Source organism: Papio anubis, chromosome 1, assembly GCF_008728515.1.
Source record: "Papio anubis isolate 15944 chromosome 1, Panubis1.0, whole genome shotgun sequence".
Taxonomy (NCBI): Eukaryota; Metazoa; Chordata; class Mammalia; order Primates; family Cercopithecidae; genus Papio; species Papio anubis.
In genome coordinates, this window is record NC_044976.1 from 28,192,253 (window position 1) to 28,214,712 (window position 22,460).

The window sequence follows — 22,460 nt, forward strand, 5'->3', positions numbered from 1 at the left end:
CAGCGCAGACCCCATGGCCCCATTCAAAGCCTCCGATTTTCACTTTCTTCCCAAGCCCCCTGCTTGTTTCCATGCTTCCCAGGCCCACCCGGTGTTAGAGACAGCACACAGCAGCAGGAGGGGTCAAGATGGGTGGACACTGGGGGAATCAAGGGAACAAGGGACAGCTGGGAGTGTGACAAGTGACATGAGGACATGTGGTGAGAGGCACCTGTTCATCAAGCCACAGTTGTTTTGAAAGGGACTCGGAGCAGCTCCTAAAACACACACCGTACATTAAGATCATTCATTCATTCCCTGGGCCAGTGTTTACTGAGCACCTACTATGTGCCAGGCCCCGTGCTGCTGCTGAGATGCACTGAGGAGTGAGACTCAATCCATTTCCTCAGGATGAGGAGTGTGGTGTGTGTGACAAACTCTGACCCAGATTCAGGTCTCATGTGAGAGTCCCCTAATTCCTCAGTGAGTTTTGGAATTTGGGCAACCATCCTTATTTTACAGGAGACTAACTGAGGCCCAGATGCAGGAGTGACTGGTCTGATGGTTTGGGCCTAGGTTTTTTGAGTCCCTATATCCAAGCTCTGTCTATAGCATCACCTGGTCTCAGGGTGTCATAAGATGATCACGGTGACAGCTTAACCCTTATCCCTGATTCCCAGGCCACAGAGCAAAACTTCCCAGGCAGACATTAATTACTCTGCTTGGAGGTTAATTTTTAGGGAGATAGTAAAAATGTGTTATTTAAATATTGATTATTAAAATCATTATGTAAATTATGTTTGCTATATAATAGTTAATAATCTGTGACCTAAATGTGAAAGCAATACAGACAGTTCTGTTTCTCTCTTTCCACTGTACCTAGGGTTTATCCTAGCGAGTGGCCCACTCTATACCAGTACTGATATTTGGTTAATAATGTTTTTATTAAATCCAAACTGAAGTCACTTTAGGAACCTTCTCTTAGAGGAATGCACTGATTTGCCAAGACCTTGGCCCCAGACATCTGAGCAGAGATGCTTTCCTTGGAGTCGGAGTTTTCTGCTCTGTAAATTACTTTCCCCTCATGTCCAGCTGGAACACATTCAATCATTTATCCATTTATGTATTTGTACAACTATTTATTTGCTGTTTCTTATCTTTTTATTTCTTATCTTTTTATATCCATTCATTCATTATTAGCCTCTTCAAATTCTTCTTTTGTTTATTGTTTCATTTATTTCTTCACATGCTCATTCATGTGTTACTGTATTTCTTGTTTGACTCCTTGGTTCATTCATTCATACTTCCATTGTTTGTCCTTTCTTTCATTCATTCTTCCTTCCTTTGTCCATTGTGCACTCAGCTCCTCAGTCATCAACCGTTCCTTCTGTCATCCTTATTTCACTGGTTCATTCATTTGCTCCCTCCCGAGCCTGCTCATTCATTCATCACCTCATTCATGTATTTACTCATGATTCCTCAGTTTATTGGTTTACTCAATGATTAATGCATTTCCAATTAATAATTAACTCATGCATCAGTTGACAAAAATAATGTCTTTGTTAATGTGCTCTGTGCATTGAGTGTCCAGTGTGATTCCTGCCACTCTTACCACTCCCACCCCAGCATATTCTGTGGATTTCAGCTAAAAAGGGCCTTCCTTCTGGGGCCTTCCTTGTTGTTGTTGTTGTTGTTGTTGTTGTTGTTGTTGAGATGGAGTTTTGTTGTTGCCCAGGTGCTGGAGTGCAGTGGCATGATCTCGGCTCATTGCAACCTCTGCCTCCTGGGTTCAAGCGATTCTCCTGCTTAGGCCTCCCGAGTAGCTAGGATTACAGGCGTGTGCCACCATGCTGGGCTAATTTTTATATTTTTAGTAGAGATGGGTTTTCGCCATGTTGGCCAGGCTGGTTTTGAACTCCTGACCTCAGGTGATCTGCTTGCCTTGGCCTCCCTAAGTGCTGAGATTACAGGTGCGAGCCACCGTGCCTGGCCCCTACCTTCTTTTTATAACACACTTGTTATTAAGGTGTAATGTGAAACATACACAGAGAAAGGGAGAGATGTTCCTCAACTTTATGCCTCTATAAACCCATCATTAGTTGAAAATATCGTAAGTTGAAAATGTATTTAATACACCTAACCTACTGAACATCACAGCTTAGCCTAGCTGACCTTAAAAGTGCTCAGAACACTTACATTAGCCTGCAGTTGGGCAGAATCATCTGGCAACTCAGTCCACTGGAGGGTATCCTTTGTTTACCCTGATGATCGCATGGTTGACTGTGCTCCAGCTCACTGCCACTGCCTGGCATCTAGAGAGTACTGTAACTGGATGCAGGTTCAGTCACTGCTTGCAGAGTCTAATTAACAAGAGCAAGGTATGGCAGAAAGAAAGTGAATTTCTTAACCAAAACTAGTACTGGGGAAGTGGCTGGATTCCCATCCAAGGTAACCATTTTGATTTCTTGGGGGAAAGCAAGGGCATAAAAAGGGAAAAGTTGATATGGAAGGCATGTAAGAATTGTGCTGAGTATAACGTCTGTGTGTCTTATTGCGGTGGCTATTAAGGTTCCAGTCTACTTGGAGCACAGGCTGGCATCATCTCAACAACGGCTGGGTTGTTGACTGGCTGCCTTGAAGTAATCTCCAGAATTTTGTAGCTGGGTCTCTGGTCTTGGTCTATCTGTCTCAAGATTAGAACTTCAAAGAAGGCATGTAATTAGATACTAGTATATAGTTAGATAACTAAGAAGGGAGTATATATGCTGAGGAAGGAAGGGACTTGGAGTCTCTTTTAAGGCTAAGGAAAGAGGCCTCTGCAGTTTGCTTTAAGATTGTATCTTGAAACTCAAGGGAAAGGGAAAAAAAGCTTTAAAATACAGTTTGAAGTTAAGCTGCCCAGTTACAGTATCATACTGCTTTCTACTGAATGCATCTTGCTTCTGCTGCATTGTAAAGTCGAAAAGTCATAAGTCAAACCATTGTAAGTGAGGGACTGTCTGTACACACATCAGAAGTACCCAGCTCAAAGGACTCCTAATTACTGAACACACCCATGGGCGGAGCACAGGCCAGGTGCCACCCCAGCATCCCTCCTGTGCCCTTCTGTATTTCTCAGGTACTGTCTTCATTTTGGTGACAAATACAGTTACTGTCTTCACTTTGGTGTCCCCTGGTGACAGAACTTGAAGGGTTTGAGCCCTGCAATTCAGTTGGGATGTAGAGGGAACACCTGAGGGGCATGGGGAGGTGAGACAGGGAAAGGAAGCCATCTAATAAAGGCTGTGTTATGAATGTGGTCCCCACTGTGGGTGACTGGAGGTTAATCAGATAGGAAAACCCAGGAGCCAGTGCCAGGCACGAGCACCACAGTCACCCCACCGGAACCGCTGTTCTGGGGTTCTGGGGTATGAACATAGCAACTGCCCTTAGCCATGGGTTCAGTACTCTTCCGAGGGGAGGGGCATTAACTCCCAGGCAGCTAAGGCCTGTCACCAGGACATCAGAGTGGAATTTGGTGACCAGAGAAAGCCTCCAGCCAAAGAATGCAGAGGCTGGTCCTGGCCTGAAGTAGTAAAGACAAGACTTGACACAGTGAGGAGCTCATCTGATGGTGGCTCCCTCCTCTCCACCCGCTGCTCCTTTATCATCCTTCATCCAGGCTGCACTTTGACTTACTGTAATATTCAAATCAGAAGGAGCCTTCAACAGCAATGGGCTCAATGGCCTTATTTTACACACTGGGGAAACTGAGGCCTGAAGTAGGGCGATCACCCAGCCAGCTGTGCAAGAGCCCAGGCCAGGCCGCTGCTTGGGTGTGGCTCCTCCTCTTTCCTCACTGGGGTAATGTCTGACCTTGCCTGTGAATTCTCTGACAGATGCATTGATGGAGAACAGAGCCGGCAAGCACGGAGCTGCTGCCTTTGAAAAGCTGGAAGATAATTTGCCCTGGTGCTGTCTTCTCTTTTCAGAACTCCCCTTCACTCCTACCCCACAACACACACACACTTAAAAGCCACATTTGCTGAGCCAAAGTGGCTGTCAGTTTCACTCCAAAAGAAATGTGTGTGATCTCTCGCCCATGTGAACATAGCATGCTATCGATGTAATTACACCCAGTTAAAGTCCCATCGAGAGAATCTATTACAGGAGAAAAGGGTTTGATGTGGGAGAATTTGAGTCTCCACATATGTACTTTGACTCCTCCTACGCTTACTTCTTTTAAAATGAGAAAGAGGACATTACCTTTAAAGGTCACTCTCCCTTCAAAATATTCTGGAGAAGAGTCATGTAAGCACATGTTGAATGTGTGAAAGGTTAGTGTTTTATCACGATCTAATCCTGTCCTCTGTCTTTCTCCACTGCTGCAAAGATAGCGCCTCCTGCGCAAGGGACTTGCCTCTGCACAAGGGACTTACCTCTTGCTCAAAGGACTGCCCCCTGCAATGCATCATCAGCACATTTTCTTTGCAACTTGAGTGTGTCCTTTTCCTCTCCTTGGAGAGATTAGATGCAGCTACTGGGCCAAGAGACACGAGCCCAGACAGCGGAGAGATTCCATTTCAGAAGCCTCAGCACCAACCATGTACTATGAATAAGTAGCCATCTCCTGAGGGCCGACTGTCTTGTCTGCCAGGCACTGTCCTGGAGATTTTGAAAAAAATTCACTATTTCTAACCCATAGCTCCACCCTGCAGAGGGGAGGTTTCCTGCTGCTCCCACCATCATTTCTCGTCTACATTATTGGCAAAGTTGCCCAACTGGTCTCCCTGACTCCACAGCTGGGTCTGCCTGTACATCATACCCACTCCTGCCTGTGGACACAGCGAAACTGGATTGTTCTTGTTCTCAGAGTGGATTGTGGTCACTGAGCGAGAACGATAGGCACAGAGAGGGTGCAGAGCCCCTCCCTATTCTCTAATTTGGAGGGTTGGGGGAATAGGCACAGAACTGTCATGGTCCAGCAGCCTATTGCTGGGAGGAAAGGTTGACATCACTCATGGCTGGCGGTGGTTCTAAGGGTCCCAAAGGGAGAGTGATGTGGGAGGATCCACTGATGATAGTCGTCAAAGAAAATTTCATCTTTGGGTCATGCTTGGCTCTTGGGCCAAGAGTCACTGAACACTGGCTCACCCACCAGATGTGTCTGGAACACTGGGCATCTCCTCCCTCTTAACATCATGTGATTCCCTGAATAACAGTGAGAGTCATCATTTGTTGAGTATCCTTTTCACTTGTTCAACAAATACCTATGAGTGGGCACTGGGGCTATAGCAGGGAACCCTACAGAGCTGTTAAATGACAGAGATGGACCAGCGAGACTCCCAGCTATGTCAACATGTCCTTGAGGCCTCCACTGCCCTGTAGGAGCTTCGCATTCGTACTCTGGCCTCTTCTGCAATGAGTTTCAGGCTCTCTTTTCTCCCCCCAGTCATCCACTGGCACTTGGTCTTTTCATATCCTTGGAGCTGGGGCTGAGGGTGGCAGGGGAAGCAGGTGGAGGAGGCGTCGTAGAGCCAAATGAGGATCCTGTTTCTTCCCCTAAGAAATGAGCAGTTTTACACAAATTAATTTAAGCACAGTCCATAACTAAAGAAGAAAAAGAAGCCAGTTGGATTCGTTTTCTCGGTCAGTTTCTCAAGCCTGGTATTAATCTATTCATCAGCTGAGCTCATCAGGAGCAAACATGCTTCTTCAGGAGTTTTCTAACAGGAAATAAATGCCTCATTAAGTTAAACATATTAACCTGAGAACAGGACTGATGTCAGACAGACTAATGAACGTCATTGTAGGGAATGCGCGGCAGTCCTCAGAGGGGCCCCACCCAGCATCCGGGGCTCCCACAGATTGGCTCAGCTACCGCAGGATATGGGATCATCAAAGGAGGGAGGGAGATGGAAAAGGGGCTGTTGCTGGAGCTGTGGTCATGGTCAACGCTGTGAGCTGTGCCCTGATTAATTCTGGCATCTTCGAATGCCTGTGAAGGGCGTGTGGCCAAAAGGAGGAGCCCTGTGTGCCTCACTGTTGGGTCCAAGGGGTTTGGGAGGAAGTTGAGTGCAGCCTCTGAAATAGGAGGGAGGGCAGGAAGGCTGAGTTGGGCATCACAATCCCGGGTTCTGGTTCCAGGCCTTCTCCACCTAGTGCAGGAGGCTCAGTTCCAGCTCCTCTCCAGCAGGCCAAGCTCTGCGCTGGGCACTTCCACAAGCATCAAGCTCAGTTACCCTCGCAGAAACCCAGGCAGACAGGGGTTTAAGGCCCGGGGTTGTAGATGAGGAAACTGAGGCTCAGAGGAGTTAAGTGACTTGCCCAAGGCCACCCAGCTTGTGGGTGTGAGAAAGACAGGCCCAGGCTGGCCTACCCCGGTCCAGGTTTCCCCAACAGCCCCCACCGCCTGCTTCCTGGTGCTCTGTCTTCCACTCCCTCCCAAACCCTCCTCCAGGTCTCTGGAGTGTCTTCCTGGGGGCTGTGTGGGGAGGGGCTCTCTCCACCACCACACAAGAGCCAGGGTGTAGACCCTGCAAGGCTGAGGAGCCAGGGGGACCCTGACTTACATACGGCTCAGGGAGTCCCAGCCATCGTAGAGTAGAATCACTGCCCTACGTCTCCGTTTTCTCATCAACAAAATGGGGCCGAGTCTCTCCACCCCACAGGCTTGCTGTGAGGATCAAAGGAGCCGACGAAGGCATAGTTCTCCACACACAGCAGGCTCCCAGGACATGCCGGTCCCTCCCACTCTGCACTGCCTTCCTGACCCATCTCCCGGGTTTGGTCCTTGGTGAAGAGCCAGGCTGGTGGAATGTGGAGGAACACAGCGGCCCTTCCCAAGGTCCAGCCTCAAGTCCCACAGTCCAAACACATTCCCTGAGACTCTGCAACTACCTGGTTTCTATGCAGAGATGATTATGACACGGTCTTCCACATCGGCAAGTTCATAGCCAAGTCAAGGAGAGGACCCCAGGGCACTGGAGAGAGTCCAGTCCCCAAAGTACGGACACAGAAGAGTGAGAAGGGTCTGGAGACAGAGGCAGAGCCACTGGGATTGGCACAGAGTCAGCGTGGAAGAGGTGCCTTCTAGGTGTGAGGGGCCAGCCAGTCTCCCCCGGGACAGAAGTAAAGAGAGTCCTGCCAGGCGCTGTCCTGGAGACTTTTGAATAAAATTCACTTTTTCTAACCCACAGCTCCACCCTGCAGAGGGGAGGTTTCCTGACACTTCCACCATCATTTCCTGCCTAGATTATTGGCAAAGTTGCCCAAATGGTCTCCCTGATTCCACAGCTGGGTCTGCCACTCCTGCCTATAGACACAAGGAAGCTGGGCTGTTCTTGCTCTGAGTGGATTGTGGTCACTGAGCCAGCAGGATGGGCGCAGAGAGGGTGCAGAGTCCCCTCCCTATTCTCTAACCATGGTCCAGCAGCCTATTGCTGGGAGGAAGGGTTGCATGTAATACAAAGGGCCAGGCCAGCTAGAGGCCTGGTCCAAGGTTGAGAGGTAAGAGGGGGAAAAAAGTAGAAATTCATATTTACAGCCATTCGAAATCCCAGCCTACCCTCTGTATCTTCCTCAGCACTGATCTAAGGGAATGCACATATGCCAGGCAGGCAGACGGGCGATCGTGTGGATGAGCTCATTTCATTTAAAAAGACAACAGGGGTGGTTATTATTAGTCCTATGTGTCAGGTAAGGAAACTGAGGTTCAGAGCTGCTGAGTAATCGGCCAAGGTCACCAAGTTCATAAGAGCTGGGATTCACTCCCTGGTCTGTTGGACCCCAAGGGCCACGATTTCCCCACTGGCCATGGTACCTCTCATGTCAGCAGGCCCTGCTGGACAGTATTTGTTTTCCCTGAAAAGCATAAGCATCTGGAAAATGTCTACTGTTGGCCTTTTTCCCGACCTGAGGTGTGGTGGCATGAAAACCCATGACCTATTCCCGGCCTTGAGTACGGAGAGGCAGGCCCCGCCACCGTGTGTTAGCACCAGCCAGAGGGGCCCAGCACAGCCCTGCGGGGACTCCTGCTATTTGGAGCTGGTGCTCCCACCTCACAGGGTGAGCCCAGATGCTCATTTCTGGGCATAGCTTCCCTTCACTGTGAGCACCTGCTCCTTCATAAAGTGGGCGCTGAGCATTTTGGCTGATACGGAGGCTGCAACTTCATTGCAGGTTGGAGTGCTTCATGTATTGAATGGTGCAATGTTGTGTTTAATTTCACTACAATTATTTCTGCAATTATGTGTTGAGCACCATTCTCCCCCGTAAGTTCTTCCTTGGAGAACTGCATCCAGCTTTGTGAGACAATGTAAAAAGAGACAAAAAACTCAAGCTTGGTTAGAGAAGCCAGCTTCATGAAGGATGTGTGATGAATAATGCTAAAAACAATGGGGCTGTCGAAACTGGAGAAGGCAAAACCCCATAGAGATGAGCTGGGAGAGTTGTCTTCAAACATAGTAGCCCCCTTATCTGTGGAGGATAGGTTCTAAGATCCCCAGTGGATGCCTGAAGCCCCAGATAATACTGAACCCTATACACACTTGTTTTTCATCTGTAAGTCAAGAACTTTCACCTTTTCACTTAAAGGAAGCGCTTTACAGCATCTTTTTGTCATATCTGAATGGCCAGCGTCACTACTCTGATGCCTGGTGGCCATTATTAAGTGAAATAAGAGTGACTTGAACACAAGCATTGCAGTACCGATACAGTGACAGTTGATCTGATAACCTAGCCAACCACCAAGTGACCATGGGGTGAGTAGCCTATACAGCGTGGATATGCCTAAGGGAGGGTTCACCTCCCGGGCAGGACAGAGCTGCACAGCACAGGATGACATCATGCTACTGACAGTGGTATGCAATTTAAAACGTATACATTGTTTATTGCTGGAATTTTCCATTTAATATTTTGGGACTGCGGTTAACTGCAAGTAACTGAATCTGTGCTGTAAAACATTGAACCCTTGCCCCTCTCCAGCACTCAGAAACTTTGGAAATTACCCCAATTTTTCAGATGTTCTAGAATTAAAGGAATATCCTTCCTTGCTCTTGGTCTTCCTCCCCACCCCCAAGCCGTCTCCAGATCTCTGTAAATGGTCTCTGCTGGTTTGGAATCGTGGTCTTCAGGCATTTCTGGTTCTCTCGCTCTTCACTGCCCTGTACATGTGAAGATGCCCAGAGCCCAAACCATGGGGGCTGCGGGAGCCAGAGGCTGTTTCCCGACAATTTATGAGGTTTGAGGAACAGAGGTCCCTTTCTGGTGGGGGTGGACTGGAAGAGGCTTCTTAGTCCCCTGCATGAGTCTGAGTTGCCTGCTGATGAGGCTCCTTTGATCATTCTCTCTGGGCTTGGAAATGACGCTTAACTTCAGCCACTGGGAAAAAATAAAATAGCAAGATGCATAAAGCTCCTGTGTAAATTCCACCCCATCCCTCTCAGAATGGCCAGTCAGTTTTCACAATATTTAGTCCAAGGGATCTTAGTCAAAGGCCTCTCCTTTAGCAATTGGCCACTTTTCACTTGTGAATAGATTTAATTTCCAAGACTCTTGAGTGTTCCCTCGGAATTGACCTTCCCATGAAAAATATGCTTTGGAGATGTGAAATAAGCAACAGACAACCTTAAATGAATTGCACTTCATCAAGCGGAAAAAAACAATGTGCTTGAAACAGGCGCTACACGGGAAATGGAGGGCTGGGAGCTTTCCTGCGGACCAGGAGGGCGAGGTAAGGGGTGCCATGCGACTGAGCTTGGTTCTTTCTACAGCACCTGGGTTCACCAGGGAAATGTTTATGAGCTGGATTATGTCTTCTGCTGTGCGATGTGACATTTCCTGCTCCGTCCCTACCTCGGTTCTGTCTGAGTCATTCTCCTTCCTCCTGGGGAGTGATGGCTTTGCCTGGGAAGGGAGGTAGGGAGGGGGCTTACCTTCTGCCTCCTCCCTCCTGGGCCCCATCTGCTGATGAATGAGCTCCAGAGGAGACAAGGGACAAAAGGGGGTGCAGGGATCCCAATTCCCCCCACCAAAGTGTGTCAGAGTAGAGATACCTCACCAGAAATGAGAGAACTGAGACGAAGTCCCTGCCCACCCATTCCTCGCACAAGGGGTCTGAGGAAGGGGCTCTGTTCCTCTAGACGCTCACTTGCCAAGTGTTTGCCAAGGGCCAGCCTGTGCCAAGCTCTGAGCCAGGGCTGCAGATTTATGAAGGGCCAGAGCTCAGGAGACAAGGTTGGGGCACCCACAGCATCTCTTGGAACATGGTTATGCACGGAGCATAACCATGGGTAGTGGGGGAGCCTCCACCCCTCAGCACCTCCTGCCTGGTGGCCAAGCCCTTCCTAGGTCGACAGCAGACCCCACCTTCTCCCGCTCTGAGCCCCAGGGCTGTTACATCCTTAATGGGCCTGCTTTAATTATTATCTTCAAGGAGAGACTCAATCTGGAGATAAACAAAAGACCTGCTGCTGACGGTGGAAGGCTCCTGTCTCCCTGGATGCAAATGGAGGGCCTGCTGCAGCCCCTGATGATAGCCCAGGCATAACTTGGGCCTTAGAACCAGCAAACTCAGCTCTCTAAGTGCTGATACAATGCAGCCCCATCGGAGACAAGAGTGTCCTCACACTGCTGCCAGGCCCCGCACGTAGATCTGGCAGCCCCCTGGCTGGGGAGTGGGCTGGGCTGGGCTTCTGCACTGTCCTGCATTGGCCCCCTGCTCTCTGCTCAGCTTTCCAGGCTCGGCTGCTGCTGTTGGTGAAATTGGGCATTTTACGTGCTTTGATAAGGCATCCCGGGCAGAGCTCTGGGAAGCTTGGCCTGGCTATTCCTGCCTCTCTGGGGGAGCTCTGAGGAGCGGCTGGCTTTGAAGCAACATGAGAAGCCTGCTAGTAAGATTTAATAGGTGTGACCAGAATCCCAATACCACATCCCAGCAGGCACTAAGCAGATCACAGCTGTGTCACGGGCCCAGGTCAGCCACAATCTTAAGGGCTGTCATAAACTAAAGGTGCAGGGCTTGCTCAGCTGTGGAGGCCTGGGGTTGGGTTCCAAGAAAAAATGCAGAGGGCCGGGAGGCGGTGGTTTCACGCTATCTAGAGGAAGAGCACCGAGATCGAGACCATCCGGGCCACCACTGCAGAAACTGGCCTACCAAAAACAAAAAAAAAAAAAGTAGCTGGGCATGGTGGTGATTGTGTTGGGAGCGCAGGAGGAATTGCGTGAACCTGGCAGGTGAGGTTGCAATGAGCCAAGAGCCCACCACACTGCACTCTAGCCTGGGCGACAGGAAACTCCGGCCTCAAAAAAAAAGAAAGAAAGAAAGAAAGAAAGAAAATGCAGAGGCTTTGGAAATAACAGTCACTCTCACAGTCTGGACATGAGGGAACAGAGCAGGCTGGGCCCTGACAGGGTTTCCTGAACCCAAAGGAGAGCAAGCCATGGCCAGGGTCCAAGCTCTGTCACCCAAGAGCTTGGCTTCTGCAACCACTGAGACCTGGCTTGCAATAGCAGCTCTTCCACCTCCTACCTGAAGGATCTTGGGGAAATGACTTGGCCTCTCTGAGACCCAGTTTCCGCAGCTGTATGATGGCTTCTGGGTGCCTCCCATTTCAAATTTATTTTCTCCACGTGAAGACAGAGGTGAGTATAGGCTCTGGCTTCCCACGGGTACAGAGGATCCCAAGCCCGGGACTGGGTGTCAGGAGGCCTTGGCTGGGGCACCTGCCCTGCCCTGTGTCTGCTGTGTGGCACTGGACCTGAGGCACGGAACCCCTTGTCTGCTGTCCCCACAGGCTCTTGAAGGGAAAGGGCCTGGCTCGGGAAGGGAGGGGAATCGTGGCATCCTGGAGCTAGGGGAGACTTCAGGGCAATCCAGGAGAGGAATCATCCAACACTGTCCCGTCCTTAGGTGGTCCTCAGCCCCAGGGGTAACTAAGGGGCTGGGCAGGTGGGTCCAACCTGGTTCCCACTGGCCATTGAGATCCCCTGCTCCCTGCAACTGCTGCGACTCACTCCCTTTGCCTGCAGAGGCAGCCGGTGCTCTGTGAGGAAGACATTTTCTGGTACCAGAAAACTGTGGGAAAAAGCAGGAATCCTCCAGGGATGCTCCCCACATTGAATTATGTGTGATACAACCCAGCTTCCAGGTTTGCTGAGCTCACCTGCCTTACTGCCCTGACCCTCTCCAGTCTCCACCCCAATGAGGTGACTTTTCCAATCGGCTTCGGCCCCTCCTGGGGTCACCTGAGTCAGACTGGCCGCTACAGAAATAGAAGGGGCCCTGCCAGGCTCCCCTGGCTGAATCGAGTGTTTCATGATCCTGGAGCACCAGATGTAGTGGATGAGCCTTTGTCAACAGCTCACAGGGAATCTGGACAAGCAGGGTCCACCGGGAGGGATCCGAACCCTGCTCGCTATCTTGGCCGGCGAGGCGAGGGCACAGCAGCAAGAAGGCAGGTGAGCAGAACATTTACGCTCATCTTACTGCTTGCTGGGCACTGGCAACTGAGCAGCAAAAGGGCCATGTCGTAAACCAAAGAAAATGACTGAGGCGCGTCTCAATTTACATGTGTATTTTGCCAAGGTTGAGGGTGTGCTGGGGAAAATGAGACTCAAGCCACAGTAGGATCTGCGGTCTGAACTTTTTCCAAAGGGGATTTTGAGGGCTTCAATATTTAAGGGGAAAAAGCAAGCAGGAGGGGAAAGAAGGAAAAGAATGAAAAAGAGGGAGAGTGTGGTCACGTTCTCGCGGGGCCCTGATGGGTACTCACTGAATCCACACGTTGCCTGTGAAAAGGGCAGGGTAGACGAACAGTCCATTACGTATTTGTCTCCTGCTCAGAAAATCTGCACTTTCTATAAAACAAACATAGAATGGAGAAAGAAATCAAATATGTGTTTGTCTTGGGGTGGGTGGTGGCATGGTTCCTAGTCTCCTCTTGGCCCACACCCATGAAAATAAGCTGTTAACATCATCAGGGAGAGGAAGGCCACCCGAGGAGACACGTGGACTTTTATCTTGTAGCTATCTGTTTAGGAACACAGGGAACAGCAGTTTTTGCATGACCCAGCTTCCAAGTTTAACTTTTCCCTTTGACATACTGAGTTTGGGGTTCCGAGATTCTTTTTTTTTTTTTTTTTTTTTTTTTTTTTTGAGACAGAGTCTCACTCTGTCACCCAGGCTGGAGTGCAGTGGCCGGATCTCAGCTCACTGCAAGCTCCGCCTTTCGGGTTCAAGCCATTCTCCTGCCTCAGCCTCCCAAGTAGCTGGGACTACAGGCGCGCACCACCACGCCTGGCTAGTATTTTGTGTTTTTTAGTAGAGACGGGGTTTCACCATGTTAGCCAGGATGGTCTCGATCTCCTGACCTCGTGATCCGCCCGTCTTGGCCTCCCAAAGTGCTGGGATTACAGGCTTGAGCCACCGGGCCCGGCCGGGGTTCCGAGATTCTATTTTCCTTTCACAGTATCCTTGCCTGGCTTCCAAATAATTGAACTTAGTTCTCTGGTATTTTGAGGGGAAACATGAGTTCTAACAGTATTATTTCTTATTTATAGGTGGGGAAACTGGGATTCAGAAAGGTTGGGTAACCTAACTTAAGCCTGACATCTAGTAAGTGGCAGAGTGGGATGCAGAGCAAAGTTGGCTGTCTCCCGAGCTTATGCACCTCCCACTGTGAGACACCGCCCAGGTCCCAGCACCTGCAGGATAGGGAGATGCACCTGTGAGATGCTGCCTGGGTCCCAGCACCTGCAGGATAGAGAGATGTACCTGTGAGATGCTGCCTGGGTCCCAGGACCTGCAGGATAGGGAGACGTACCTGTGAGATGCTGCCCAGGTCCCAGCACCTGCAGGACAGGGAGATGCACCATGTGAGATGCTGCCTGGGTCCCAGCACCTGCAGGACAGGGAGATGCACCTGTGAGATGCTGCCTGGGTCTGCAGCAGCCCCTCCATTTGCATCCAGGGAGGCAGGAGCCTTCAATTATCAGCAACAAGTCTTTTGTGTATTATCTTTGAAGATAATAATTAAAGCAGGTACATAAATGGGTTAAGGAGGTAACAGCCCTGGGGCTCAGAGGGGGAGAAGGGAGGGTATGGTGTAAACCTAGGAGGAGCTTGGCCACCAGGCAGGAGATACTGAGGGATGGAGGCTCCCCTGTTGCCTAGGGCACTGCTTATGGGGAGGAGAGACCCCCAGTCTCATCCCTTAACTTTCACTGGGGAGGTTGGGAGGGGAACAGGGGAGGGTGTCCTGGAGGAGGAGTCAGGCCTACGGGGCTTCCCATCCTGGCTTCACCACTTCCCTGCTCTGTGACTTCGGACAAGTTGCCTCCCCTCTCTGGGCCCTTTCCTCATCTGTAAGTGGGGATAGTGCTTTCATTATCCCCTCCCTCCCAGGGTGGTTGTGGAGATGAGACCTACAGGCTGAACAGATGGACACTGGGAGGGGAGGGGCAGTGAGTGCAGTGGTCAGGGGCAGAGAGCCGGAGGCCATCACAGGTCTGGGGTTTAGATCTAAACTGTGAGTTCATGCAAATTCTTCAATGTGGGCCCAGTATTCTCACCACTGAGATCTTCATCCAAAGCTTTTAGTCTCCATAAATCATTTTTAATAACATACCACCTTGTAATTACTGCAGAGCCTCAAGAGAATAAGATGCACTTCAGACATCATGAACTAATTATTGTCAGGCGAGTCAGTCACAATCTGGGAGCAGGGCTGCATTTCATTCAGAGTCTTTGATTGCTCCTGGGCACTACCCTGGGGCTCTGGGTGACATTTACTCAGTAGAGCTCTGAGCTTATTACAGGTGTGTGTGAACAATGGCCAGGAAGGATTTATAGAGGCGGAGGGGATTGCAGCTGGGGTTGTACCTGGAGGTCACACATCTCCGCAGACAAGGGCAGTGGGAGGGAGGGGACCTATGGCATCCCTTTGCTCTTTCCACAGGGGCCCTTAGGGTGTCTTAGGGTCAGGTGGGTGACCTTGAGGTGTTGACTTAACCTTTTAGATCCTCAGTTCCTCTACCTGAAGAGGTAAGAAGAAGAAATAATAGCCCCAGGGCTCTTGGAGAAGAAGCAGCAGAGGTGTGTGGGCATGTGTAGACCTAGAAGGAAGGGCTTGGCTAACAAAGCAATAAACTCTTCCTGATAGGGTCACAGGTGACCCTCTTGTGGGGGTCACAGGGTCAGGGTGATGGGAAGCTGTCAGCATGATGCCTGGTAGCAGGTGCTCAAATCTGTCAGTGCTGTTGACTTGAGTTGGGTTATTGAACTGGGGTGGGGTGTGATGTTGATGCAGGATTTTTCTTGGTCACTTTGCCAGCTGGGGACCTCTGGCTGGTGACACCCCCACCTGGGCCTTGCTTGGGCACACTACCTGCTGCAGGAGGTGGTCCACCCATTCGGCCTGCCCTGTACATACCTGGCTTGTGCATCAGCTCAGCCCACAGCAGGGCTAGGTGTGCGCTAGCCTGCCTGTGTTATAGCTCCTACCCACATTCAGTGGGTCCCAGATTCTTGTCCCATGTCTAAAAAGAATGAGGATACACTGAGAGTTGAAGGGTGAGGGGATGGAGAATTTTATTGAGTGACGGAATAGCTCTCAGGAGAGAGAGGATGCAGGAGTGGTCCCCCACCCGAAGTTAGGTGGCTTCTTTCCCAGTGTGGCTGAGTCTGGGGCTCTTATGGGCTCAGAATAGGGGAGTACATGCTGATTGCTTTGCAAGTATGCAAAAAAGGTTAAAACAAAGGCACCACTCAAAGGTGGGCATGACAGTGTAAAAAACCAATTAGGAAAGTATAGGTATATGTAAAATAGATGAAGGGTGGGGATCAATAAGAGGAAAGCATACCAAATGGAAGACAGGTTCTAAATCCAGTCTGTGAATTTGACTTGCAGGTTGGCTTTCAGGTTTTAAATTGTCTTTGGCTTGGAGGTGGGGTTTCACCAGGGACCTGCCCCTATCCGCCTAGGCATTTGACTGCCTCCTGCCACTATCAATGTGGCACCCCATGAGGGCTGCAATGGGGCAGTGGCAGAGGGATGGGTGGAGGTCAGGGTGTGGGTGAGGAAAGATGCATTGGAGAAAGAAGTGGAGGTTGGGATGGATGGGTGCCTGGGAGTATTTGGTGTGCCATGGACATTTCATAGCAGGATGTGAAATCTCTGCTTAGGGTCAACTCTTGCAAGAATCATGGAGGACACAAGGAGAAAGGGGTGGGGAGGAAACATCTCATCTTTGGGGAAGAACATGCAGAATAGAAAAAGCAACTAGAATCAGAGTCAGGAGATGTGGGTTCTTGACCAGCCTCTGTTGCTAAATTACTGTGTGACCTGGGGCAAGTCACTCACCCTCTCTGCAGTTGGGTCTGCATATCTGAGAATGAGAAGATTTAACTACAGGATCTTTAAGACTCCTCTCAGCTCAGACCTTAACTCTATGATTCTGTGTGATGCTTTCCTCACCCCTCTGCTAAAACCAGCATCCTGACAGAGGAAGGCAAGTCATCAATCACAGCGCTGGCTCAGCAGCTCCCCAGGTTACTGTGTGGTCCGTAACAAGGCTGCTTGGGTCATCTGAGTCTGGGGCTAACGTGCCCTTGTCTATGTAGATGACTCGATTGCTTGATCTTCCTTGTAGGAGGAAGGAAAAGGGGACATGGGGCAGTGGGAGATGAACCTGATTTACATTCCTGGAGGGAAAGAGGAACAGGGCAGCCATCAGGCATTTTTATTGCCATGGGGCTTATGGATTTGTACTACTGAATAGCTCAGGAATGGAGTGGCCTTCAGGTGTAGCCTGACTCAGGTACTCAAAAGATGCCATCAGGAGACGCTTCTTCCTTCTCTATATTTTGGCACCACTCCTCTATGCAAAGCAGTTTTGGGCATCTTCTTCCTGGTTTTCAGATAGTTTCTAGCCCAACTTGAGTCCAACAGAGAAGAGAGAGCCTCCCTGCCCCCTGACAAAGACTCTGTCATTGACTAGATTAGATTTTAGTCAATCTTCTCTGAGCCCTCTTCTCCACTAGGTCTCCATTTTGGCTTGCCTTTAGCAACAATCCCCCTACCCTTGATATCTAATCGAGTTCCTCTTAGTAATTTCTCACCCATTCCCTCACTCTGTTCCTTGGCTATAAATCCCCAGCTGCCTTTGCTGTATTTGGAGTTGAGTTTAGTCTCTCTCCTCTAGTGCAGCAGCCTTGAATAAAGTCTTCCTTGTCATTTTAAACAAGTGTCAGAAGAATTTTTCTTTAACACTCAATAACAAATTAAAAGTCCTGGGCCCAACTCCCATTGGTTCCAAAGGCCATAGGCCCATCCCTGCACCAATTACAAAGGCCAAAACATGGAATGTATTCATTAGTTTAATTCAATCAGGGCCCAATACTGGAGCTGGTGGGGTTAACCCCACTGGAGTCATATGGGATGAGAATAAAGGTTGGGGGTTTCACAAAGAAAATTCTGGATATTACTTTACCAGCAAAAGGGTACAAGGCAGTGGGTGGCAAAAGCCCACAGATGTCTTCTGCTGAGTAGGGGTGGGGAGGGAGGGGGCAAGAAAAACAAACACATTATCAGAAACCAAAGAGAAGAGGGAAAAACACCTGATTAGTATTCATAGCAGATCTCATTTTATTCTCCACAAAAGCTAATCACTTTTAGTTATTCTTATCCTAAGTCTAGAAACCTAAAGGTTTAGAGCTGGAAGTACCTTCAAAATTCCTTGGTCTAGCACCCAGATCTTGGTTTCTAATATTATTCTCCAATAAAATGAATCATAGAGTCTTAGGGAAATGTCTGACTCTGTCTGGGAAAGAGAAGATAAAAGATGAGCCTGGAGCATCTTGTAACAGTGCCAGAAAGTAAAGAAGCACTCAAAAAACAAAATGATGGGGGCATGGCAAAGGGTCAGAGGAACCCAAGAGAGCTCCCAAAGATGGAACAATTTCAGGAACAAAATAAATAATGCAGTACTGGATTAAAATATAAAGTATAAAATAAATATCCATGAATCCATACTGACATAAATAAATAAATAAATAAATGGGAGAAAAAAGACAAATCTTCTTTATAGAAGGCTTTCAAATAATTTATGCTGCCCCCTTTACGGGGTGGAGGTTAATTCTCTAACTTTTTGTGTGTGGGCCTCACTTAATGATTTGCTTGCAAAGAATAGAGTGTGGGAAGGGAAGGGGTGGGGCACCTGAGAGTGGAGAAATTCTGCAAACCTTAACCAAGTGATGGAGTTTGACATCACCAATGATAAGTCATGGATAGCATGTGCACCTGATATGATGTAACGAGAAAGGCACTTCATCTCTGTTGGATTCTTCCCTCAAACCCAGAACACCAGTCTCATCATGAAGAAAACATCAGGCAACCCCAAATTAAGATTTCTGCAAAATACCTTATAAGTAATCCTCAAGACTGCCAAGGTCATGAAAAGCAAGGCAAGACAGTCACAGTTAAGGGAGAGGTAAGGACACATGACGACTAAATGTAATGCTGTATCCTGTTGGGAGTTGGGAACAGAAAAGAGATATAAGGGGAAAAACTAGTAAAAATATAATAAAGTCAGGGGTTTGGTTAATAGTTATCTGCCAATGTTGGCTTCTTAGTTTTAACAAATAATCCTTAGTTAACTAAGAGGTTAACATTAACGAGGGCTGGATGAGGAATACAAGGGACTTCTCTGTATCTTTCTTGTAAATTTCCCGTAAATCTACATTCTCCTAAAATTTTTTTTTTAAAAAGTATATAAAAACTCTCAGTTCGATCCCCTCATTTAACACATGAACAAAGAGAAACCCAGAGAGATTGCCTGGTTGCAGAAAAGTCTCATGGTGCTTCAGTGGAAGACCCAGGAATGGCACTCAGCCCAGAACGATGCAAACCTGACCAACAGAGACCTAATTAAATTAGGGGTTTGTTTTTCTCACCTAAAGGGGCATCTGGTAGTGGCTGCTTGTGAAGGTCCAGCAGCTCCAAGATGCCATCTTGGAGGAGGGCTAGCCTCCTCCCCTATTTCCCCTTGGTGGCCTCAGCATGTGTGGATGCATTGCAGTCACAGCATGGTGGCTGCCCCTCCCCACTGGGCCTGGAGTCCCTTGCCACAGCCAAGTCCAGTAGGCTCCATCTCTTCTGCGGAGCTTTCCCAGAATGCCCTGCAGCAACCTCCACTCCCCTCTCATTGGTTGGAGATGTGTCACCTGACTGCCTAAAGTAGGAAGTGGGAAAATGTAGTGTTTTCCCATTTCATTGGCCAGAGCTGTGTCACATAACTACCATAGCCAGGCGGGAAATGTAATGTTTTTAAGCAGAGGAAACTGTTCCCAATGAAATAGGGGTTCTGCTAGTAGAAAAGCAGAGGAAGGTTAATGTCAGCTGCCACAGTCTCTGTCCTGATACTTGAATCTCATTTTCATGCTTGCTACCTCATTGGATCCACACACAGGTTTACTGGCTGTCCTGAGCAGGCAGTGAGAGGCTGAGTGCATGGCAGGGGCCCCACAGTGAAGTACTGGCTGAGCCAGGCTAGCCCCAGAGCACCCAAAGGGTTTCCAAAATCTGTGCTGTTGCCCTCTTTGTCTGCCTCTCTCTTCTTTCTGTTTTAATTCTCTACCTTTCTGGCTTCTCTGACCAGACCAGGTCAGCACATTCCTGCAGCCTGGAGAGGAGGGGCAGTGGTTTATCACTTATATTGCTGACACCACTTTCAAGTTGAATTTCACTTTAAACAAACCTGCTATTGAAAGTGTCACATTCCTACATTGCTAGTGGGGAGGTTTTGAAGTAGTCTTTCTGGAGGACACTTGAGCAGCATCAATCACAATTCAAAATGCACCTATCTTTTAACCTAGCAATTTTATTCTAAACGTTGGTGATTCTGAAAAGCTTAAGGATATGCATTTATGCAAGGAGGTTCTCTACAGCATTATTTGTAATAGTAAAAAGCAAAAAACAAAAAGAACATATCGGAGACTATCTAAATGTCCAACAGGAGATTTGTTAAATAAATAATGAAGCATCCATACTATTGAATACTAAACAGACATTAAAAAGATTGACTGTGTTCTCTATGCACTAACATGAGAGAATCTCCATGACATTTTTGAATAGAGAAAACGCTGCTGAAAAATATGAACAGCATGATGCCCAAAATTTCTATTCATTTTGTTCTGTGCACAGATAAATATCTGGAAGGATGTGCACCTTGTTAGGATACCCTTGGGAAAATCTATCTTAGGTCTAAGTCTCATTCATCTTTATCTGAGGCCATTTGTGTGTAAGATCCCATCATTTCTTGTCTGCTAAAGAACATCACCCTAGCAACCCTCCCTTCCCTCTTGTACTATCAAAGTTTTCCTCTCCACTGGATAACTATCATCAGTGTACAAACATGCCGCTATTTATTTCTACAACCACAAATAATAAAACATACAATACGATAATAAATAAAACCCTCTGCTACAAACACATTGCTTTGCTTTGCTTATCTTTACAGTCAAATCCCTTGAAAGCACTGTCTATAATCACTGTCTCCTACTTCTTGCCTTCCATTTTCTATTAAAACACTCATATCAGGATTTCATCCTCATCTCTCCATCCAAAAGTGCTCTTGTGAAAGTGAAGAGCGACCTCTACACCATCACATTCAGTGATCAGTTTCAGTTGTCATCTGACTCAACCCATCCCTCCCCTCTTCATGAAACTCCCTCTCCCCTCTGCTCCCAGAACCCCCACCCCCACTCTTAGTTTTCCTCCTACCTCCCTAGCAGTCCCTTCTTGGTTTCCTTCGCGGGTTCCTCCTTGGCTCCACAACTTGTAAACTTTGTGCTATACGCAGGCTCCGTCCATGATCCTCTTCTTATCCTCCCTCACTTCCCTGGGGGCCTCACCAGACTCATGGCCTTGACAAGCTGTTCATATGCTGATGGATCCTAAACTGACATCTCAGCTTGGACCTTTTCCTAAAGTGCAGGCTTGTACCTCCAACTGCCTACTGAACATTTTCACCTGGATGTCCAACAAGCATCTCAAGTTTCATACATCCCAACTGAAATCCCATTCTCCAGTCCTCTCACTTCCCAACTTACTTCTCCAACCATCTCCCTCATCTCAGTTCAGGCAACTCCATCATCCTCCCAGACCAGAAACCTGGAGGTGTGCTTGAATCCTCTCTTTCTCTCACACCATGTCACATCTATCAGCAAGCCTGTTATCTCTTTTTCAAAACATTTCCACAACTGACCACTTCCCATCACCTCCTCAGCTGCCTCCCTGGCTGCCCTCCCAGTCCCCATCCTCTCTCTCCTGAATGATTGCAGCAGCCTCCTAACTGCTCTTCCTGCTGCTTCCATTTCCCGTAAGAGCCAGCTTCTCACAGTGTAGCCAGAGTAGCTGTGTGATCCTAGTGAACTTGTCAGGTCTTGTCCATCATCTGCTCAGAACATGTCAATCATCCCATCCCAATCAGGGAAGAATCCAGCAACCTTACAATGGACCAGCTGAGTCCCCCTCCCCCCATGCCACTTGCCAACCTCCTTCCTGCTACTCTCTCCCTGCTTTCTTCGCTCCAGCCACACTGGTCTCATGCTTCTCTCTGAACATCCCAGGCCTGTCCTGCCCAAGGGCCTTCGCACTCGCTGCTCCTCTGCCTGGGGCCCCCCTCCCCAGACATCCTTGGGGCTTGCTCCCTAGTCTTTAGTCTTTGCTCAAAAATTCTTCTCAAAGAAGTTTTCCTCACCAGTGTTACTTCAGAGGCCTTATTCCAAGATCCCCCTGGCCACTCCCTTTCCCCTTTCCTGGTTTGATTTTTCTTCCACTTGCCATTTTCTTACATACTGTGTCACTGACTCATTGTTCATTGTAAGTTCAACGTGCACAGGGAATTTTGTGTGCTTTGTTCACTGATGTATCCCAAACACCAAGCACAATGCTTCCGTATTTGTTGAGTGAATGGAAGAATGAAGGTTACCATTTTCTGTCTTCTGAGACACAGATGGGACAAGGCTGTGGACAAAGGCTCTGGTTATCTACTGCTGCCTACCAAGCCAGTCCCAAATTAGTGGGCTTAAAACAACAAAAATGGTTTTATTTTTTTCTCATGGTTTCTGTGTGTCAGCAATTCAGGAGAGGCTTCGCTGGGTGAATCTGGGTCGAGGGCCCTTGTGAGGATGCAGTCAGATGGTGGTCGGAGCTGGAATATCAGGGGCATTTGGGAGCTGGTCAGGCAGTCACAGGGCTTCTCCGTGTAGCTCCTCCATGTGGGCTACTCTGGGCTTCCTCACAGAATAGTGGCCTCAGAGCCCTCAGAGTCTTACACAGAAGCCTGGAGCTCCAGCTTGACTATTCCTGAGGACGAGAAGAACTTTTCTTATTTTGTTGTAGTTCAGTCCTGGAAGTCCTACAGTGTTACTTCTGATAGAATCTATTGATCATCCAGTCACTAAGATCATCCCAAGTACAAGAGAGGGGACAGAGACCCCC

The 22,460-nt window shown here is 48.6% G+C and overlaps 1 long non-coding RNA gene across 4 annotated transcripts; it reads right to left on the reverse strand.

Moving 5' to 3' along the window:
- Positions 1 to 5,191: 5,191 nt before the first annotated feature.
- On the reverse strand, positions 5,192 to 20,559 carry LOC103883049. Of its 4 annotated transcripts, none has more exons than XR_004183790.1 (5): positions 18,911 to 20,559; positions 13,684 to 13,859; positions 12,732 to 12,816; positions 6,531 to 9,864; positions 5,192 to 5,520 (listed from the first exon to the last, which is right to left on the reverse strand). It is a non-coding gene; the product is annotated as an uncharacterized LOC103883049 (long non-coding RNA). The 4 variants fall into 4 exon arrangements; XR_004183789.1 differs by lacking the exon at positions 18,911 to 20,559 and having other exon boundaries at positions 6,531 to 9,339; positions 9,814 to 9,864; positions 13,684 to 13,895; XR_004183791.1 differs by lacking the exon at positions 18,911 to 20,559 and having other exon boundaries at positions 6,531 to 9,339; positions 13,684 to 13,895.
- Positions 20,560 to 22,460: the final 1,901 nt, after the last annotated feature.